This window comes from Caloenas nicobarica, chromosome 2, assembly GCF_036013445.1.
Source record: "Caloenas nicobarica isolate bCalNic1 chromosome 2, bCalNic1.hap1, whole genome shotgun sequence".
Taxonomy (NCBI): Eukaryota; Metazoa; Chordata; class Aves; order Columbiformes; family Columbidae; genus Caloenas; species Caloenas nicobarica.
Window position 1 is genome coordinate 128438671 of NC_088246.1, and position 18800 is coordinate 128457470.

An 18800-nucleotide genomic window follows, 5' to 3' on the forward strand; every position below is an offset into this window, starting at 1 on the left:
TAAAGAAGATACTTTCTCCTCTGTTGACCTCTAAGCTCCCCATCCACTTTGTGCTGCTCCTCCAGGTCTTGCACCATCGCCCATGACACTGCAGTGACTGCTGGGGAGCAGGGGATGTGCGGAGGTACTGAAATGCCGTAGTTCAGAGATGTAGTTCAGAGATCCACCATATCCTCAGTGACAAATGTATTGCTTGCATCCAGTTACAGTGAAATAACTCTTTACTCAACCATTTTTCATAACATTTAAAATGGACAGCTCTTTTTCAAAGAATAGTTTAAGAGACAGGTAAAGAATTGTTGGGGCAGAGGGGGAAAGTACTTTATATTTAATCTGCCTAAACTTTAACTGGAAAGGATCGCCTTTCCATTTATAAAGTCTGAAAAACCTGCTTTTTGATGGATTTTATCTTCCTGCATATCTTACTTCTCAGGTTGCGTATTTCAGGAAAAAAAAATCTTTATTAGTAGTATCTATTCCTTTTCGTGTTAACCTTTTAAGTCCTTTTTAAGTTGCCCCAGGGACCTAGGCAGATTCGGACTTTCTTTTCAAATCTTGTCTAGTTGTTTCTGTTTCAGGAGCAGCATCAGTTCACTCCTTTGGGGATACAAATATCTTTCATGAAACAGGGAAACTGCTGTAGTAACAAAGCAATTAGTGGTCACTCTGATTATCCTCAAATTTTATATCAACCTGCACATTAAGATATGCATCTGATACAAGCACACACATGGATTAAATTCCTACCTGTCCTTGTTATCTCAAAATAATATCTCTCTGGTGGTACCACACAAGAGCTACTGGCTTTCTGGGAAACACAAAAGGTCTCAAGATATTTGACCCAATCAAGGGACAGCTGCAGTAATGACAACTTGGGATTTCATGCCCAGTGGGTCTATGACCCTCTTGTGAAAGTTAAGTCCTTTTCTTAGATGTATCTCTACACTTTCCTTCCTGAATCAAACATATTTGTTCAGTAGAAGCAGAACCTTTCCACGGTGTTTGATCAAAGTTTACATTCATCAGCATATAGCTTGACAAAAGTGCTCTCTATCCATGAATGAGGATATCCAACAAAATACTGTAAAAACATCAATGCTGTATTTTATTTGTGGAGAGACTTATGAAGTATATATGTACAAAGAATAAATTCCTCAGAAAATAAGTAACTCTCCTGACACTGTACCTCTTCAGCTATTAGATATATTCTCAATCTAAGGAGAAAAAGCTTTATCAAAAAGTAAGTAATCGGTATACTTACACCTATTTAAAGCCACCTAAAGCCATACAACAAAATCAACTTTTTGAGAGTCATGCCCCCACCTCTCATATGCATTTTATTCACCACAATCCCATACTGAGTGCAAAAGGTAGAATTAAGCAACACATTTCCCTGAAATGGCAATGAAGTGCAGCCAAAATAGAGATAATTATTTTAATTAATGGTAATGATTTTAACGGTTGAACATTTTAACTAATTAATTATGATTGATTGCTTGTTACTAATCAGGAATGTGATTCAAAGTTCTAATTGAAAACCTGAGAGCAACGGGCACTAAAATATGATATACTTCTGCTGAGAGAACAGGCATTTATTTTTGATACGAGACATTTCAAACTGAAATTCATTTTGACATTTAAGATGGCCAGAAAATAACATACATCTTCGCAGGAAGCTGTTCACCGATAGGCACAGGAATCTGAAAATACCCAGATAACCAACTTGAACAAAACCAGGGTGATCTTTCTGGTCTTGTTTAAAATCTGCTTTACCCTCCTGTGCTGCGTTCCCTGTCAACATAACATCAAGCTGTCGTACTTTAGTGCATGAGGGAGAAGCTAACTACACAATATTTATTCAGGATATGAACTCACTGAAGTAGCTTTATAGATCTGAAGTTGTTCTGAGGATCTCAGCAAGGCATTTATTGAATTAAGTAGTCCTGCAATCTTTTCCTGTGCATACAATCTCTCACCAACACACTACAGCCTATGTTGAGGAGCACACTCATAGACCAATATCTTTCCTACCAGAAAATCTCCCGTTACACCGCTACATCTGGAGGCACAGGCAGCACTGCGAGGGGATGCTGTTCCCCAGAGCCATAGGAATGCACCCTGGGGACCAGGGCCTACAGCTTGCCCACCCACCAGCGGCCAGGACTCTGGGGATGCTCTAGGGTTTACTAGACACCTCTGTCTGAGCCATCACTGCTAACCAGAGCAGCCACTGGACCACTGCAAACGGTAGTGGGGTCTATCGAGGAAAACCAGCCCCTGCGCCAGGCTTTCCCGAGATGCCAGGGGTGGCTCAGCAGCTGCGGCATGGCCGAGCCATCTGTCCTGCAGGCTGGGCACCACCGTTAGGATGGTGGCAGGAGGACTGAAAGCCATCCATTTAAATCCTTAAACTGTAAGAAGAGGAAAGCAAGTGCCACAGGGGACATTTTGATATTGTCCTTACATGGGGTCAAAGGCAGGTTATCTATGAAAGGGACATCCCTGCTTATACGCTTATCCTGACCTTCTCTTCTCCTCTCTTCTCCTCTCATCCCAGCTTTGCATCAGATCTAGACATCCTGTGGTAGTGAGGCAAGTCCATTCAGCCGGCTGATCCAGCAAATAAATTATCTTTTTGGGAAAAGTGGGACAAAAGCCCCTATTAGCAGCAGCCCATAGTCAATGGCTCAGGTGGAGCAGCCAAATGTTGGCACAGAGAGCGATTCACAAGAGACAGCAGCCCCAGAAATGCACCACCTTGGGCTGCAAGCAGGAAACATTGTGGAATGGGAAGGTCTGAAGCAGTCCCCTTTCCAGGAGTGGGACATCAAATGCTAGCCTGAAAGCAGATCCTCTCTCAAAAATATATAGTGAGAAAACTTCCCCTGCTACTGGTGCCTCCCTGCAATGTGTCTTAATTAAATAAATAAATAAATAAATAAATAAATAAATAAAAGATAAACAAGACTGGCTTAGGAAGAATAGGGCAAAGCAAGAATTGTAGTGCCACCAAAATGTTTATAGAAGAACCATGAAGCTGTTTCACAGTTTTGATAGAGGATTTGCTGCCTCGTTAGCTGATTTTAAAAAAGGAGAATCCCCAAAGTACCATTTGGCAACTACTATAAATAAATGTTGCAGACATAATATTTCTTTCTTCTTCCAAAAAAATATTAATCTTCACAATAAATGTATGTGTTAGAGACACATAGAGCTGGATTAAGAGAATGTGGCATTTTAAACACAGCCCTGATACTGCTGGTACCAGTGAGACCAACCAGGGTAGGCAGTGCTTGGTCTGAACTCGCGGTGGTTGTACTGAGGTGACGTCCAGACCCACAGAGAGCAGGCAATGCCATGGGACTGCATGGCAACAGCTTGCAAGTGTGCGAATGAGTGGAGTAAGCACCGTGCATGGAAATGTGAGGACTCTGGTCATCTCTATCATGTAGCTCAGCTCTCAGTTTTGGGGCTCAGATGTCTTTTTTTTGGCTCCAGGTTCTGAAGATGCCTGCTTCCAATTTCAGACAAACCACAGTGGTGGTTTACCCTGGGAGCATGATTTTAAAATTGTTTTGTAAACCAGAACATTATTTTAATCCAAACTGAGAGTTTCATAATAGACCTTTAGTGTGTGTTGTGGTGATCAAGGTGGAGCAATTTGCCCAAATTTCTAGCTATTTAAATTCACTAGGCACCTCCATGCAGAGCCTGAGGATTCTTGGGCAGTGAAATCTAATCCCATACACACGACCCAAAAAAAGCATGTCACCAAGTACTTCATAATGATCTAGGCCTAAGCAGTCATCCCACCTGCACTCTACTTAATTATGATAGTAATTATCTCTGAGTTTATCAGTTCAGCTGCTCGCATGAGCATCAGGTGCCCTGTGCCCACAATGCTGTGCTGCCTGTGGGACACCACGCTCCCACCCCAAAACCAGCCAGGAGCGGCAGCTCAGGAACAGATTCATGAGTGGACCAGACATCCCTGATTTAGCCATGGCAATCCTCACTGTAGGAATACAGGCAGAGACAAATTAATTCACCTTAACTGCCCATCACATATATATTAATGCCTTAAATTCACCCCTTAAAGTAGAAAGAGTGGATTCCACCCCTGGGCACTATGCATTTACCTGCTGTGCTAAAACATTAGGTTTATCTTGGAACAAAAGAAAAATACAAATAAAAGGTAGACAGCTTTGCTGATCTGAGGAAGGCTAGAAAGGAGTCAGTCTCAAAGCTAAAACTTCCACCTACATCTCTACATCTCTTCACATCACAGGCAGAGGGAATTTAGCAACTCAATCACGCAAATAGCTTTGAAGATTTTAGCACACTGCTTCCTTAATTATTTGCACCATGGTAGAGGTATGAATTCCCTTCCATAGCACTCCTATTGCATCAGTTAATTGGTAGAGCTGACCAGCAAACACTGAAACATGATACAGAAGTTGTAATTTTACCTTCTGGAAGAGACGACCCAGAACAGATCCTTTCCTGGCATTATCCTGCTCTACCTCCAAGCAGCAAGGTGGGGGAAAAACAACTTCAGGCAGTATGGCTGCCAGCCTAAAAAGAGGGACAAACTGAGAGTGCAGTGTGGAAAGGACTGTGCCCTTAAGCTTACTATTTGTATGTTGAGGTGTTTAGCTGGAGAAAAAAAAAAAAAAAGTTTGCTGATTGCATAAACAAGACCCAAAGCTGCAGCCCTGTGCGTTCTGCTCCTTTGAAGGACTGCTGTATCATATTAGCAGTCATCAGAGGAAACCAGGCCTAGAAACTTCTCCGAAAAGCTGCAGCACTTCAAGAAAGATCAGAAAGAAATGTCACCAGGCAATATCCCTCTTGTCCCTTTAGCATAATGGCTCAGGAGAGGGAGATAAAAACAGGTTTTCATCATGAATATCTTGTGTTTGAGCAAGGAGCAATTTCCTGACAGCTTTGATTCCAAATTTCAACATTATGTCACTTGCTGAAGTATCAGACACATCATTAACCAGCTCTAGCAGGTTTTGTTATGATATGATGAATCAATATCTGCCTAGAAAATTTAACCCATTTTTCTCATATGTTTTGAACAAGCTTTACCCTGGAAATGTCTGCCTTTCTGAATAACATTTCATTTGAATCATAAAATACCTTTTGATGCCTTAGTATTTACACAGCACTTGCACATGCTTGTTTCCTTATTCTCCAGCATTTCTATGACGTACCTTTACACAAGATTCAAGGTGCTTTCTAGATTTAGCTTTAATTTTATCCCCTTTCTTAGGCAGGTAACCATTATCCCCCATCCCCATTTTCAGAAAAGGGAGAGAGAGCTGTGATACCTCTGAACAGCCAGCTGCCAGGATGCACAGCAAGCTCAGACCACTCTTGCTAGGCTGTTGCTCCTGGACCACCATTTCTGTGTGCTACCCCAAATTAAAGGGGGTCACAGATTTTACAAAAAGTGCCATTTCACAGCAGACTTATGGGATGATTCAGATAATCTAGCAACTGATATGTATATACACATGCTATGTATGCTATACACAACGTTTTGCAAGACTAGGATCTAGGAAAGGTGTTTTATTAAACTATTAAAATAACTTAAATTATTAAAAGGGCTATCTGACATCAAGGACTGCTCATACCAGAAAGAGATACATCAATGCAGCATTAATTCTCTCTAACCTTTGCATCCAGAGCAGGGCTGCATAGATGTCTGAAACTGGCGGAGGGAAAGGGCAAATCAAACACTTCCCAAGTTATTCTTCTGCAGGCTAAAGAAGTTAAGTCTACCTCATTTTCCCTTTTAGTTAAAACACCATTGCTATAGTACAAGCTGGAATGTTTACTTAGATGGGAAGGTGAAAGGAAAATTATTTATTATGTGGGGTCTACTGATAAGTACTTAGTAACTTCTTTGCATTATAGAAAATCTGTTTGAATGAGTGGGCAAAACAGTAAGTTCACCTTCTTCAAAAACAGCAGAGAGGCAGAAAAGACAACACCTTCAGCTTAGTTCAGGTGAGGGAAAACAACTAGATCATAGCCAAGATTTGGAAGTTATGTTGCAACTTTTAAGAAGTTTGCAAGCTCATTACAGAACAGCTGCTTCTGAGCTGCAACAGCATGCCTGGAAAATGCAGAAGACTGACAACAGAGACACATGTATGAGAAATCAGGAACTGCCATGGTGTTGTGCACATCATAAAAGCAAAAATAGAAAATAGTTTCCCTTTCACATCTGACTCTGATCTCCAAAAACAACACAACAGACAACCTCATCTAGGGAGAGACGTAAGTTCCCTTCAGCTGCCCATAGACTTCAGAATTCAGCTTCAGCCAGGCTTTCCTACAAACCTGTGCTTGATCTGAGAGCAGGGAGGCTGTTGAAAACCAGGCATAACCTGGTATTTGCTAAAATACATTACCCACACTATATATTTGTGTTCATTTAGCATATCTTTTCTGTTTCTTTAAAGCCAATACATGAAACATTTTCATCAAAATATGTTTGTCAGTTTAAACGCTTTGGAATATGCTTAAAGCAATATATTTGGGTTTGTGAAGCTGTCAGCCCAATTTTATTTCCAGCAGGTTATGACTATTTGGACGACTGCTTCCTCCTTTCAGAGAGGGTTCAGGGAAGAAAAGTGTCTGAGGATCTTCTCCTGGAACTCTCTTACACACAATAGCTGGGGTATGTGCTGAGATAATGTCACGGGTTATGCTCAGAGAGCAGGGTCAGTTCTGGACCATTAGGCTTGAGCTTTAATGCTGAATACTTTTGCATATGAACATACATATTTTTAAATTAAATTGTCTGAAATCCAAATTAGGTGTGAATTTAGCTTCAAGCTCTCCCTGCTATTTCATGTGCTGTTTCTAAACAACTCAGTTAATCATAAAATGGACCCAAAAAATATTTCTTACCTGTTAGGCTGAAATGTCAGTGCAACAAGCCAGGACTTGGGCAAGTATTTTTCAAGGTGTTCACACATGTTTTCTTGGCTCCAAATGAAGCTATTTTTCACTAGCACTGTATCGTCTGTCTTTATGAACTTGTTTGCCCTTTCTTCAGAAATACTAATCAGAAAAATGGAGTCAGAGGTAGTAAAGACACAAAGCTAGTCGTAAGTTGAAACATCAGCTTTACCAATATCAGCTGCTCTCTTGAAAGCTGCTCCAGGTGTCTCACCACTTAGAGGAACAGTGGGTAGGAAGTTACAGGTCTCATAAAGGCTCTAGGTCAAAATTCATTCCTGCTAGGTTACACCTACATCTGCTAGGTATGTTAACAATTAATTAATATCTCTAGAAATAGTTACCTAATTTATTATTTTTCACAGAGAGAAATACAATTGCATACACTTTTAAAAAGTTGTCTTTCAATCTATCAAGATGTTACAGGAGAATAAAAAATAGATTAAGATTAAACCTGGTGCCCTTTCTCTCTTGCAAAGCTGCTTTGGAATGTGTTTGTTCAATACAGCAGCAGCTCAGAACTCAATTTTCTATTGAAAACCGCCTTGGAAAGGAGGGTCAGACTACAAAACCCTGGGAGGAAAGGTGGAATTGAGACAGGAAAATCTCTGCATTCACTTGAGTGTCAAATAGACACAAATTCCTCAAATGGAAACATGAAGCATTATTATTTCAGCAAATAACTGTCTAGTGAAACAGAAAACAACAACAACTGTTGGTTGGTAGCCTCAACAGAAACACAGAGTATTCAGCAGGATAAAGCTGCTTTTCTGCCTTCCTCGTGACTCATCAGTGGGAAACTGAGGCACGAGAGAGGTTTTGCCACTAGCGTCCATGCCAGCAGAAAAAACCTTTCCCAGGCTGCTGGCCTGACTCCTTCCAACAAAACACTGAATATTTCCATTCCTCTTGCAGCTCCTCCCCCCTCCAGGAGTGGAAATTATTCCAGCTGATACCCAAATTGTCACTGGTTAACTGAAACTGCATCCCAAAGGTGCAGTGGTACAAGTCCATGTCTGTCAATAGAAAGCCATTTCCATTTTATCAAGCTTAAACTGTGAATTTATTCCAATTGCTCAGGTTTTTGTTTTGTTTTCTTTGCAGAATAAAACAATACTGAGATTGTTCTTAATTTCTGTATAATTTGGAAAATCATCTAGGTCAGCCAATTCTGTGATAACTGTATTATTAACTCAGTAGGATGCCACTGATTTAGATCATCTCCTCTAAAGTATTCCAGTAAGAGAGGAAAGCAGTGCAAAGAAAGTGAGTTGGAAGGAGACAGAACTTACTATGAAGAATGCAGAAGTCTCTTTGACTATTTAATAGATAAGAATGAATGCTGCTGTTTAACTAGATCCAGCCGCTGAAACGTCTAATTAAAACTGATGTGCTTATTTAGTTTCCAATTCATCACAGGTGGGCCCACATTAATGTGAAAATGAAAGTAAATTACCAGCATTTGGCAATCTCACTGAATGTCATTCACATTATTAGCTCAAATCTCAGAATGCATTTTAAAATATGGTTCATAGGTAATAATGTGCCTGAGAACAAGTGAAACCTTGAAGCACTGTCTTTTAGTATTTTGCCCACATATGTGAATTCAAACTTTACTGAGGGAGCTGCCGATTAATGCACATGGTGTTCTGTACATAAGTGCATTTAGGCAGAATGTTCTGGGGGAGTTTCTCCCACTTTCCTACCACTAATATCACTTGGGAATGGTTGTTTATATTGGCCTCACTCCTACCTGCCCCCATCCAGCTAGAAGCTCATAATAACTTCAAGCCATTTAATTGTAACCAGATTTCATGCTCACACTCAGATCATAGAGACTCTGTGTGCTTCAACCGCAGTGTATTCAGCTTCATAAATGCACAACAACAAGGGACAAATAGATGTGAAAATCAAGTGTCTTCCAGAAGTATTTGGTTTTTTTTGGTAAACATTATACTTATAAATTTTATCTGTTATGCATGTCTTGATCTGGTTGGAAAAACAAAACTAAAATACATTTGTGTTTGACTTAGAAAATCTTCACAAATATGTAAGGACGAATTTAAGCTACAGATTTTTACGAACGAAATGTTTACCCAACGCTCAAAGGAGGACTGGATGTTACTGTGAAGAAAGAGACATCCCTTCAGATCCAGTTTGCCGGATTCTACTAAAGGGAAACAATTTTCCATCTCAGTTTTTGTCTGGGACAATGAAACCAACATAAAATGAAGTGCTATACTCAAGGGCTTACCCAGGTGCACAGTGTGGTCTGTCTATGAAACAGAGTGGTGCCAGGCTTGGGATCAAATTTCTCACGTTCAGACAATTATTCTCTTTTACACTTATTCACAGCATTGCCCTGAGTGTTATTGGTGACTGCAACACACTGTCACTATAATGGAAATAGTAATTTTTTTTCAAGACTTCAAAATAATTTTTCCTCTGTTGCTTTCAAAAACAATGCTTTTCATTAAAAAAAACCTGTCAAAATATTTTTACTGGATTTTTAAAGTATTTTTAAATTCTTTTTCTGTTTTAATAGTCTTCCCCAATACCCTTTTGCCACTAAAAACAGAGGAAGAGAAAACAGAGTGAGAAATGAACAATTTTTTAAAATCTTTTATAAATTAAAAAAAGCCCATGAAAAATAGTTGAACTTTTTTTTTTGCTTCATATTCTGTTTCTTAAAACACATTTCTGTCTCAAGAAAGGTATTGAAATTTTAAAAAAACCTTTTTGTCATAGAAATTACTCAAAGGAAATTATTAAAATCTGCAGTGGCATATATATTTATATATAGCTCTCAAAATGTAGACAAATTTCTTCACAAAATACACATGAACTGCAGCCTGTGTTTTTACTGGAAAAAACTGTTTTTTCCTTGGCCAAACAGCTTCGTCAAGGCACTGCAGCCCCATGCAAGGAACATTTTAAACTCAGTCTCCCGTTGCCAGCCACAACAAAACATTCCCAAGAGCTGTCTTGAAAAGCAGAGCAGGCTACAAAATCTCATCTTTTTTAGAGGGAGTGAAGAAAGGGTGGAAGATGAGCCAGAGCACCCAAAAGGAGAGAAAGGTGAGGGGAGAGAAGGAAAAGGGCTGAGGATAAAAATAACGTGCCAAAGAGAATTAGGCAGAAATTTAGTTTAAGGAAAGAGAAGAATATACAAATAAGAGTGCTAAATAGCCTGGGGAAAGAAAAAGGGGGGGGAGGGAGAGGGCAGAAGACATAGGCAAGCGTGTTGCTTGTCCAGGGGATGTGGTGGACCACTCTCCAGAGTTTAGACAACCCAAAACTTACTGCAAGGTGAGGGGTTGCCAGCCAAGCCTTTTGGAGAACGGGGGTAAGAGCATCCTCCAGCCCCGGTGGACAGCATGGTTGGGATGCCACCAGCCCTTCAGCAGGTCAAGGAGAGGACACCAGCACCCCAGGAACACTGGCAGGATCACATTTTCACTGTCTGGGGATCACATTTTCTGCCTCCACCCCACCTCAGAGTGTCTTTTTGAAGACTCATCTGCAGTACATGTAGGAAGAGGAGGTGTAAGGCCAAGAAATTGGTAGGAAATAACAAGAAAGTAGTGCTGTAGTTTGATGAGGATAATAACCTTTCTAACTGGTGTCCTATCACATTAGGTTCCCCATGAAATTATTTAAAACAGCAGGGAATCAAACATCCCCACATTATTAACCTCTAGCTCGTGCTTATTGAAGAAAATCAGGCAGATATTTTATGGGTCCTGCGCAGTCAGTGAACCTGGTTTCCCTGAGGATGCTCCACAGTGCGATGGGACCATGGGACCAGGGCCTCCTGTTGACGAAGGACAGACGCCCCACTGTGCCCCATCTCCAGTGGGCTGGGTGCCATCCCCAGGCTGCCTGATGGCCTCTCTCCACTCCCTTTCTGCCCAGCTGCGTGGGGCTCAAGGCTCCCCCATCAGCTCTGGGAACACAATTATCTGAAAGTGTGAGAGGATGCTCTGTACCCCTCATATCACAGCACAACACTGGGGTGACACCAGACCTGACTGTAAGTCCCTGGCACTAAGGTGGCTGCTGCACTATAAACGCAGCTGTTAATAATGTATTCGAATATGGCTTTTTAGGTCAAAGTGAGTCTAGATTTGCTAAACATTGTAGAGGAAATATTTTTAAAGCCAAATTAAGACCTTGTTATGGAAAAAAAGCAAAAGCATCAATCCAGAAATAGGCCAGGCTGGGAAACCAACGCATTGCGTTGTCTTTCTTACGTCACTTGCACATTTTCTAATCATTGAATCATACAATCATTTTGATTGGTAGAGACCCTTAAGATCAAGTCCAACCATAACCAAAATACCATACAGAAGAAAAACAAGTAGCCACATTCAAAAGCAGTTGTTAGATAAGTCGATGAATTTATATCATCTAAAGACAGAGCTGAATCATGTGAATGACGGGCTCTTCCTACCTATTCACAAATTGTGTTGGGAAATAATTTAGCACATCATTGCTTTTGACTGTGATAATCCCTCAGAGTAGTATGCTGTTTGGCTGAGGACACACTGCTGATATTTGGGTTTAAACATTCTATTTTGCTCAAATTCTTTGTGGGGAATGTGCTTTTTTCTGTTGCCAACAAATATCTTCTTTGTTCTCAGCAAAATTCATATAACTATCTTTCATATGCTTATGCTTATTGAGTAAACCTGTACTTTTATAAAATACTAAGGAATTTAGGACAACAGAAAGTCATTTAAATGTTATTTTGAAATATTTAAACCTTTGGAGGGCAGGTTCAGATTTTTTAAGGGTTTATTTTTGACATTTGTGAAGATATACATACATAAATTATTGGTGATGTTGAATTCCAGCGCTGGAAATGCAGCAAAGGACCTTGGCGGCACCACAACGAACAGCTGCTTGTGAAGAGCCTGCCTTCCCCAACACCCAGAGGAAGGTAGGGAACGCTGAAGTGTTGGCTGAATATTCAAAAACATTGCAAAGAGTAAACATCAACAAAAAAAACAAAAGGTGAGGAATGCAGTTCTGTTTCCAACACCCCTTGAGCAACAGTGCAGGAAGGACCTGGCTGTACATTTTACACCTCTGATATGTGCTCATACATATGTGCTTTTCTAAAAAACAAACAAAAAAGCTTTATTACTATTTCAGTGTCTCTGAGTAACATTAGTGTCTAATAGAAAAGAAGTATTTGCCGTGTACACTACTGTATAACCATCCAGCTGCACGGCGGGAGGTATTTGCCATCTCCTGAAGTCTCACTTATTAGCCCTGGCAGGACTGCGACTGGCAAAACAATGGGATGATCTGATACGATCAACTGGATGGTTCAAAGGAGCTGGGGGGAGATGAGTGGGCCTCTTCCGGTAGCAAATGCAGTTCAGCATTTGAATGAGAAGGGAAGGAGAGTTTTATGGTGTCGTAGGGTAATTTCTGAGAGATTGGTAGCCTACATCGCCTACATGGAAAGACACGCTTGCCAAGAGCAAAGACCGTCACCATGTCTGGGGCCATGTATATGCACCATAATAAAGACAGATTCCTCTAGCCAGAGTTTATGAGCCAGGTTTATGACCAGACAACACATAGATGTAATACACAAACACAGAGGAAGAGAGGAGAGGAGATAACAGCAAAATGAGTGTGCATTTTTCATAATACGCAGTAATTTTAAGGCTTAATTTAATCAATGGTCTAAGTGCAGTACCTTGCTTTTCTCCTACTCATAAGGTTTAAGGCCTCATTAACATGAGGCGCATGTGGAATATTTGATGGGTATTTATTCCATTTTAAGTAGTGACCCCAACGAAAAGCCAAGGCTTTTAAGGGTGTTCACAGCATTCTATGATTTGACTCCTGCTTACCACTGTGTTACATTTAGATAGGACTCTGGGATCTGCTCTCAAAAGGAGAGGTTTCATCACTGTAAGTTACTATGTGTTGCTGTAATAAAACCATTTCCATAAAGAAGAGGAAAGCACTGTGTCAGTTGAGATGGTGAAGGTAAACTCTGGTCCTGGGGACAGAGTTTGAACTGGGAGGGAGGGAAACGGGGCTCAGAATGTGTCACTAGTTCCCCTAGAAAAACAGGTTGTCTGTGACTTGACAATAAGTTATCGATATGAATGTGTGTACAAGGTGAGAGGCAATGGCCTTTCACCTTTGTCTGTTGTCACTATTCCTACTTTTACCCTCCACATTAAGATGAATTCCAATATGATGTAGCCTCAGGAATATCTGCACAGGTTTGGCCAAGAAACTGGCTATTGATATATATGATCGCACACTTTTAATTTCACTTCAGAAGATCACATAAGACAGAAGGCAATTTTTAGTAGCGATCCTGATAGGCCTACAAGGCCCTTAAATATCAGAGGAGGAACAATCATCCTCCTACCTGTACTGAGACTAAAATATACGCTGGCGCTGCCAGAATTGATTTGGGTATAATTAAAATTCATTTTGCAAGTCCAAGTTTTAAAGAAATTGGAGCAAACTCGAATCTGGTGCCAGCTGAAAAAGGCAGCAGAGTTAAAGGAGAAACTAATTTGACCCAAGCATTTTAATGTGAATTTACTGCTTTTGAAATATATTCTATTAATGAAAGCCCTTAATTTATCCAAAGGGGTACAACATGAGTAACAGTGGTGCTCCTCACCAACACGATTGAGTTTATTTCTGGGGAGAGGATCCAGGGAAAGAATTTGCATCCTGTTTATCACGTCCACTGACATCTCTGCGTTTCCTGGACTTGCCGGCAGAGCTATCATCATTTGTATCTGCATTTCTCTCACAGTGATGACTTAGGCTCACAGAAATGAAATGAGATCCACTGTTTTGTAAGGGCTGCTGAAACATGGCTAGGTGATAGACTTTCCCTTGTAAGAGATCACCAAATCTCAGAGCTAAACTAAATTACAAGCACATTGGAGACATATTTCTCTGTAGGCTCCCAGCTCCAGCTGTCTGCATGACTCTACTCATTTCATCTTGCCATTCGTGAGAGCTACAACATAGTGGCAAGTTTCTGAATAACCTAAACTTCTAGAAACTTCACAGTTTGAACCAGATCTCCCCTTCAATGACATTATACTGGCTGGTCCTTTAACAACATGAACAATTGGGTTTGAATAGGTACCACTGTATACCAGAAATTTCATTTCTGTTTACATTCCATTGTTCTTCAGTGCCACTTTTGGTAGAAACCCATTGACTTCTTTAGATTTTTTTTTTTTAGGAGATATGTCTTTAAGTCAATATTTAAGAGTAACTACCACATACTTTGTCACAGACAGGCCGATACACTTGACACTGCGTGTGCTTGATATTTACACCCACGATATAGTGCAACAGAAAAATGTGCATGTGTTTGACTTAGTGCTAATGCAACTAAGATCAGGTAAACAAATCAAAAGCTAAAACCTGCAAGTCAAACACCCTGGCCTGATGTTTGGGTATGAAGTTTAGTAAACTTTTTTGAACTTGTGGCAGATGGGAAAAAACTCCCACGTGCAAAGTGAGTCTTCCAGCCGCTTGGCTTTTTACCATGAGGAACTATCCTCCTTTACTCAAGGCTCAAAAGTTTTGTTTCCATAGAAAGTTCTGGTTTCTCTAAACCATTTTACTCAGCATTCAGCTCCAGCAGTGATGAGACTCCTCCAGTGAAGAGCTGAACAGTACAACCATTTTTCTTTATGTTTTCTAATTTTCAGAAAGAACAAGAAGACTAAAGAAACACAGAAGTTAGTCTTGCACTAAATTTCCTAATATTTAGTCATATCTATCCATTATGTAAATTATAAACTTTCCTACAAATTGAAAACCTGAGATAGGATATAATCCTTCTTGCTCATCATGAAAATAAAGTACCCAATCTGAGATTATTACAATTTTGGCAGAGAATTCCAGATTCTAGAATTTCTAGAGAATCCTATATATTCTAGGTCTGTACTCTTACTGCAGTTACACTGCACCACCTTCACAGAGCACATCTTCTCCAGGTATCTAAACTGGTATTTTGTCCCTATTCAGCATCATGATCTCCTTTCACTGATGACCTGTATTTATTATTACACAGCTGTAATAGTACTCACTGCCTAGTGCAATAGGCTAAAGAGCGCACTGTTTACCTGTAGGATTTTAGCCTAATTTTTAATCAAACTTTTAATTTTATCCCCTCCTTTTCAAACAGAGGGTGTTATGTATTTTGATTATGTACCACGTGGGGTAGATGTAGCAGAATGGCACACACAAACAGTTTGTCTTTCTTACTTCAGCCACACATTTCCTCCTCCTTTTAGCACTAATCATCCACCACCATAGAGTTAAGCCCAGCGTAACGTATTTTCAGTTAACACAAACAAAAAACACATCAACAACAGCATCATCATTAACAATCCGCAATTACTGCCTAGTTACAGCACTTGTTCTAGCTGTGGGTTGCGTGCATCCCCACGCTGATGACGGTGGTGATTGCAATAGCAAAGGTCAGGCTTGCAGCCTCTCCGAAGCCAGTCATCCAGACGATTACCACCATTGACAGTTTTTGCCAGAAGCACACTTATTGAAAGCAATGTGAATGCCACAAGGACTGTGTATAAAAATAGAGGAAAATTGTCTGCAGTCTTCCCTCATCTCCTGGTTGCCAATTGTAATTAGATCTTCCGGCTGCTTTGTAATCAGCCATCAATTCCACAGTATAAAGACCTCTGCAGCAGAATATGCACTCTATGTCTTTATCAGCAGAGTCCTCCAGTCATTCAAACAACTTACATTACAAATGTATTTTCCATATAACCTAGGACATCCAGACAAAAAGGGAAATGAATATACTAGAGCTTCTTCTAGCAGAAGCTAGGAAACAATATCAACTGCAATTTTTGTGCAGCATTTGCCAATGGAAACCTATACTGAAATATTATCAAAAAGAATCTTCGTGTGTACATATTAAGCCCCACCTCTTTTTCATTTTTCAATACATAGGATTATCTCCCCTCTTACAACATAGTTAATCTTCTGAGTATCACTACTTTAATATTGTAATATCTGTGTTTTGAGGGGTCCAGGCTCAATTTGGTTCCATATACAAATGACCTCTAAAATGATATTCACCTACATGTTATATGTTTCTACATTATTTTTTCTCAAATGATAAAGGTTTTTCGTATTTATTTGGCTGTTGTTTAAATAATTTGCATTATAGTTGTATTGATTTATAAATAGCTATGCTCAGAATGCACTTTCACTATGTTTAGTTGTTAGATGCACACATAGAAAAGTGTTCACCTTATTGAGCTAAAACCTATCCTCTTTGTATTCTTTATGCTTAAAGGAATCTATATCGACAAAGACGCTCATTTGCATCAGTTTCCCAGATTTCACCATAAAGTATACTGAGTAAGTACTTAAGTATTGAAAATTTGCTCAGATAAAGTCTCTCTCAGATAATTGCCTTTTAAAATGTATTTAATATGGCAGAAATCTCTCTCAGTTATACATCTTATTCTAAACAATGCCAGCAATTACAGTAAGCCATTATTTTCCTGTGTTTGAAATTGCTAATCCACGCCTCTCTTTGGAGGAACTTCATGTGCGTGGTGCAAGAACAAGCACCATTGAAACTCATGAAGCTGCAGATGACAAGCCCAGCCTTCCAAGGTGAGTTTCAACAAGTCTATCGCTGAAGAGGATTTTCACCAGCAAAAGAGTTCAGGGTGAGAAGAAAAATCATCTGTGTCAACTGGACCTAGTTGTTGGAGCTGATACATCCCATTTCCATCTTCTCCAATTCCCATCCACATGGGTAGTCAGAGGGCCTTCATATTAAGGATGGTCCTCTTCAACCAGATGTAGGAGCCCACTACAATTTTGAAAATAGGAATAATAATTACTTCAAGGAATTATTTCTGGGATGGAAGTTCCTACAACTTCATCCTTAATTAAAAAAGCATTGTCAAGAAGGGACCACTGCTATATTCCCTTGGTCCCACTCTGTCTCTCTAGACGAAGATATCTCAAGTGAATAGACTGAGGCAATAGTTAAAATAAGACATTTAAATAACGTTTCATGAACCTTGAAAAATGTCACCCTGAGCTCCTCGGGTGGAAATTCAGTGCATTTCAGTCTTCTTTCAATATGTCCATCTGATTCTCCAGATTCATTAACTGAGCAGCCACATTTTCTAGCAGGTTTCCTACAGTGATTGAAGTTTGCAACACATCTATTTCTGCATATAGCAATTCCAACACTTCTCAAAATGATCCCTTAAAGTCCAGACTTGTGGCAGATTGTCTTTCCAGCAGGACAGCACAAGATGGGCTCTGGTATGCATCTTGAGATGTACTGGTAATGCACATTGAAATAAATTAACTATTTATACAGCGCATTTCATCTCAGAATTGTATAAGCTATCTACCTCACAAACCATGCATAAAAGTATCAGCTTCCAGAATTAGACAAGTGAGTTTATGCAGGTCAGGATCTTGGGTACTGAGAACACACTATGCTCAGGAAACCTGATGAACTTGAGTGAATCTGCTTATGACAATAATATTTTTCAGGTGACTAAAAGTTGTGTAAACAAGTTTCCAGGATCAGGGGTTAATGTTTCAATTTAGGCAATGAAATGCAATTTTATATGTCAGTACAGAATGGCCTTTAGGCAACACTGGAATATTGCGCTTTTGTTTGTGAAGAAGCAACAAGTTTAAACAGCATGTATTTCAACATTCACAGGATTAATTAAGAAAAGGAAAGTTATCCAAGTCCTCGAAGTTCTCCTATCTCATTTCATTCCCTCTATCAGTCTAATGGCCTGCTGTGACAAAGTTATGAGAAATAGCCAGCTAGCAATTGTATAGAATCACATCAAGTGAAAAGATTGTAGTGGTTTTGTTATACAGTGGCACCTACAAGCCCCAATTATTGTAGTAGCTAATGGACAAAATCTTTTTTTGCTTTTCCCCCTACTTTCTCTCATGCTTACCAGTAACCTTAGGTTGTGATCAGACTTGTTTCTTGTGTGACTCCAGCCAGCTGAACCCAAGTGGCCTTCAGACGGGTGAAAGGGAACTAATGTGTGCAATTTCTTTTCAGTTCTTGTGTTTCTGATGTAAGAAAAACAAAGCAAAACAGGCTATGATACAGAACCAGCACAGAAGTGATGCCAGGAGTTGTACTCTGAGAGAACTTCCTGTAAAGTGAGCATCCAGTTCCACTTCTTTCTTGTCTCTTTTTGTTGGGATTAAGATCATGAACTAAGGCTATCAACAGCATTGCAGTCCATAAAGCACAGTGCCAACTTTACCAACTTTTTTTTTATGGGAAATGACATTATAGCAGCAGCTTCTATATCTCTGGTAAGCTCCACATATTGTACGGACAGCTCTGAAGTTGCCTTTAGATCTGTCATATGGTGCAAACAGCTGCCGATGAGCCATGTGAACTGCTTTGACCTCCTGTGTGCCATTTTCCTCTGGCTTCACTTTGACTTTGAGCATGCGGCCTCTTTTACACAGTTCTCAAGATTGAAACACAGAGGCTCTTTTCCCATTTGAAGGGATCAGTGATTTTTCTTGGAGAATACAAATACAAATCAATAGTTTCTCATCTTGACATAAGGGAAATGCTTATTTTTAAATGAACTCTCTTCTAACCCCTGAGACTAGTACAAAGCAACCAGAAGAGGCTCCATTAGAGCCACACTGGGGATTTCAAGATTCTACTTTGCTTGTCCCCATTTCACAATGTCGAAACACGTAAAAACAAAGGATTTCGTTTCACTTACAAAAGACATTTTAGTAAGTGTACAACTTCA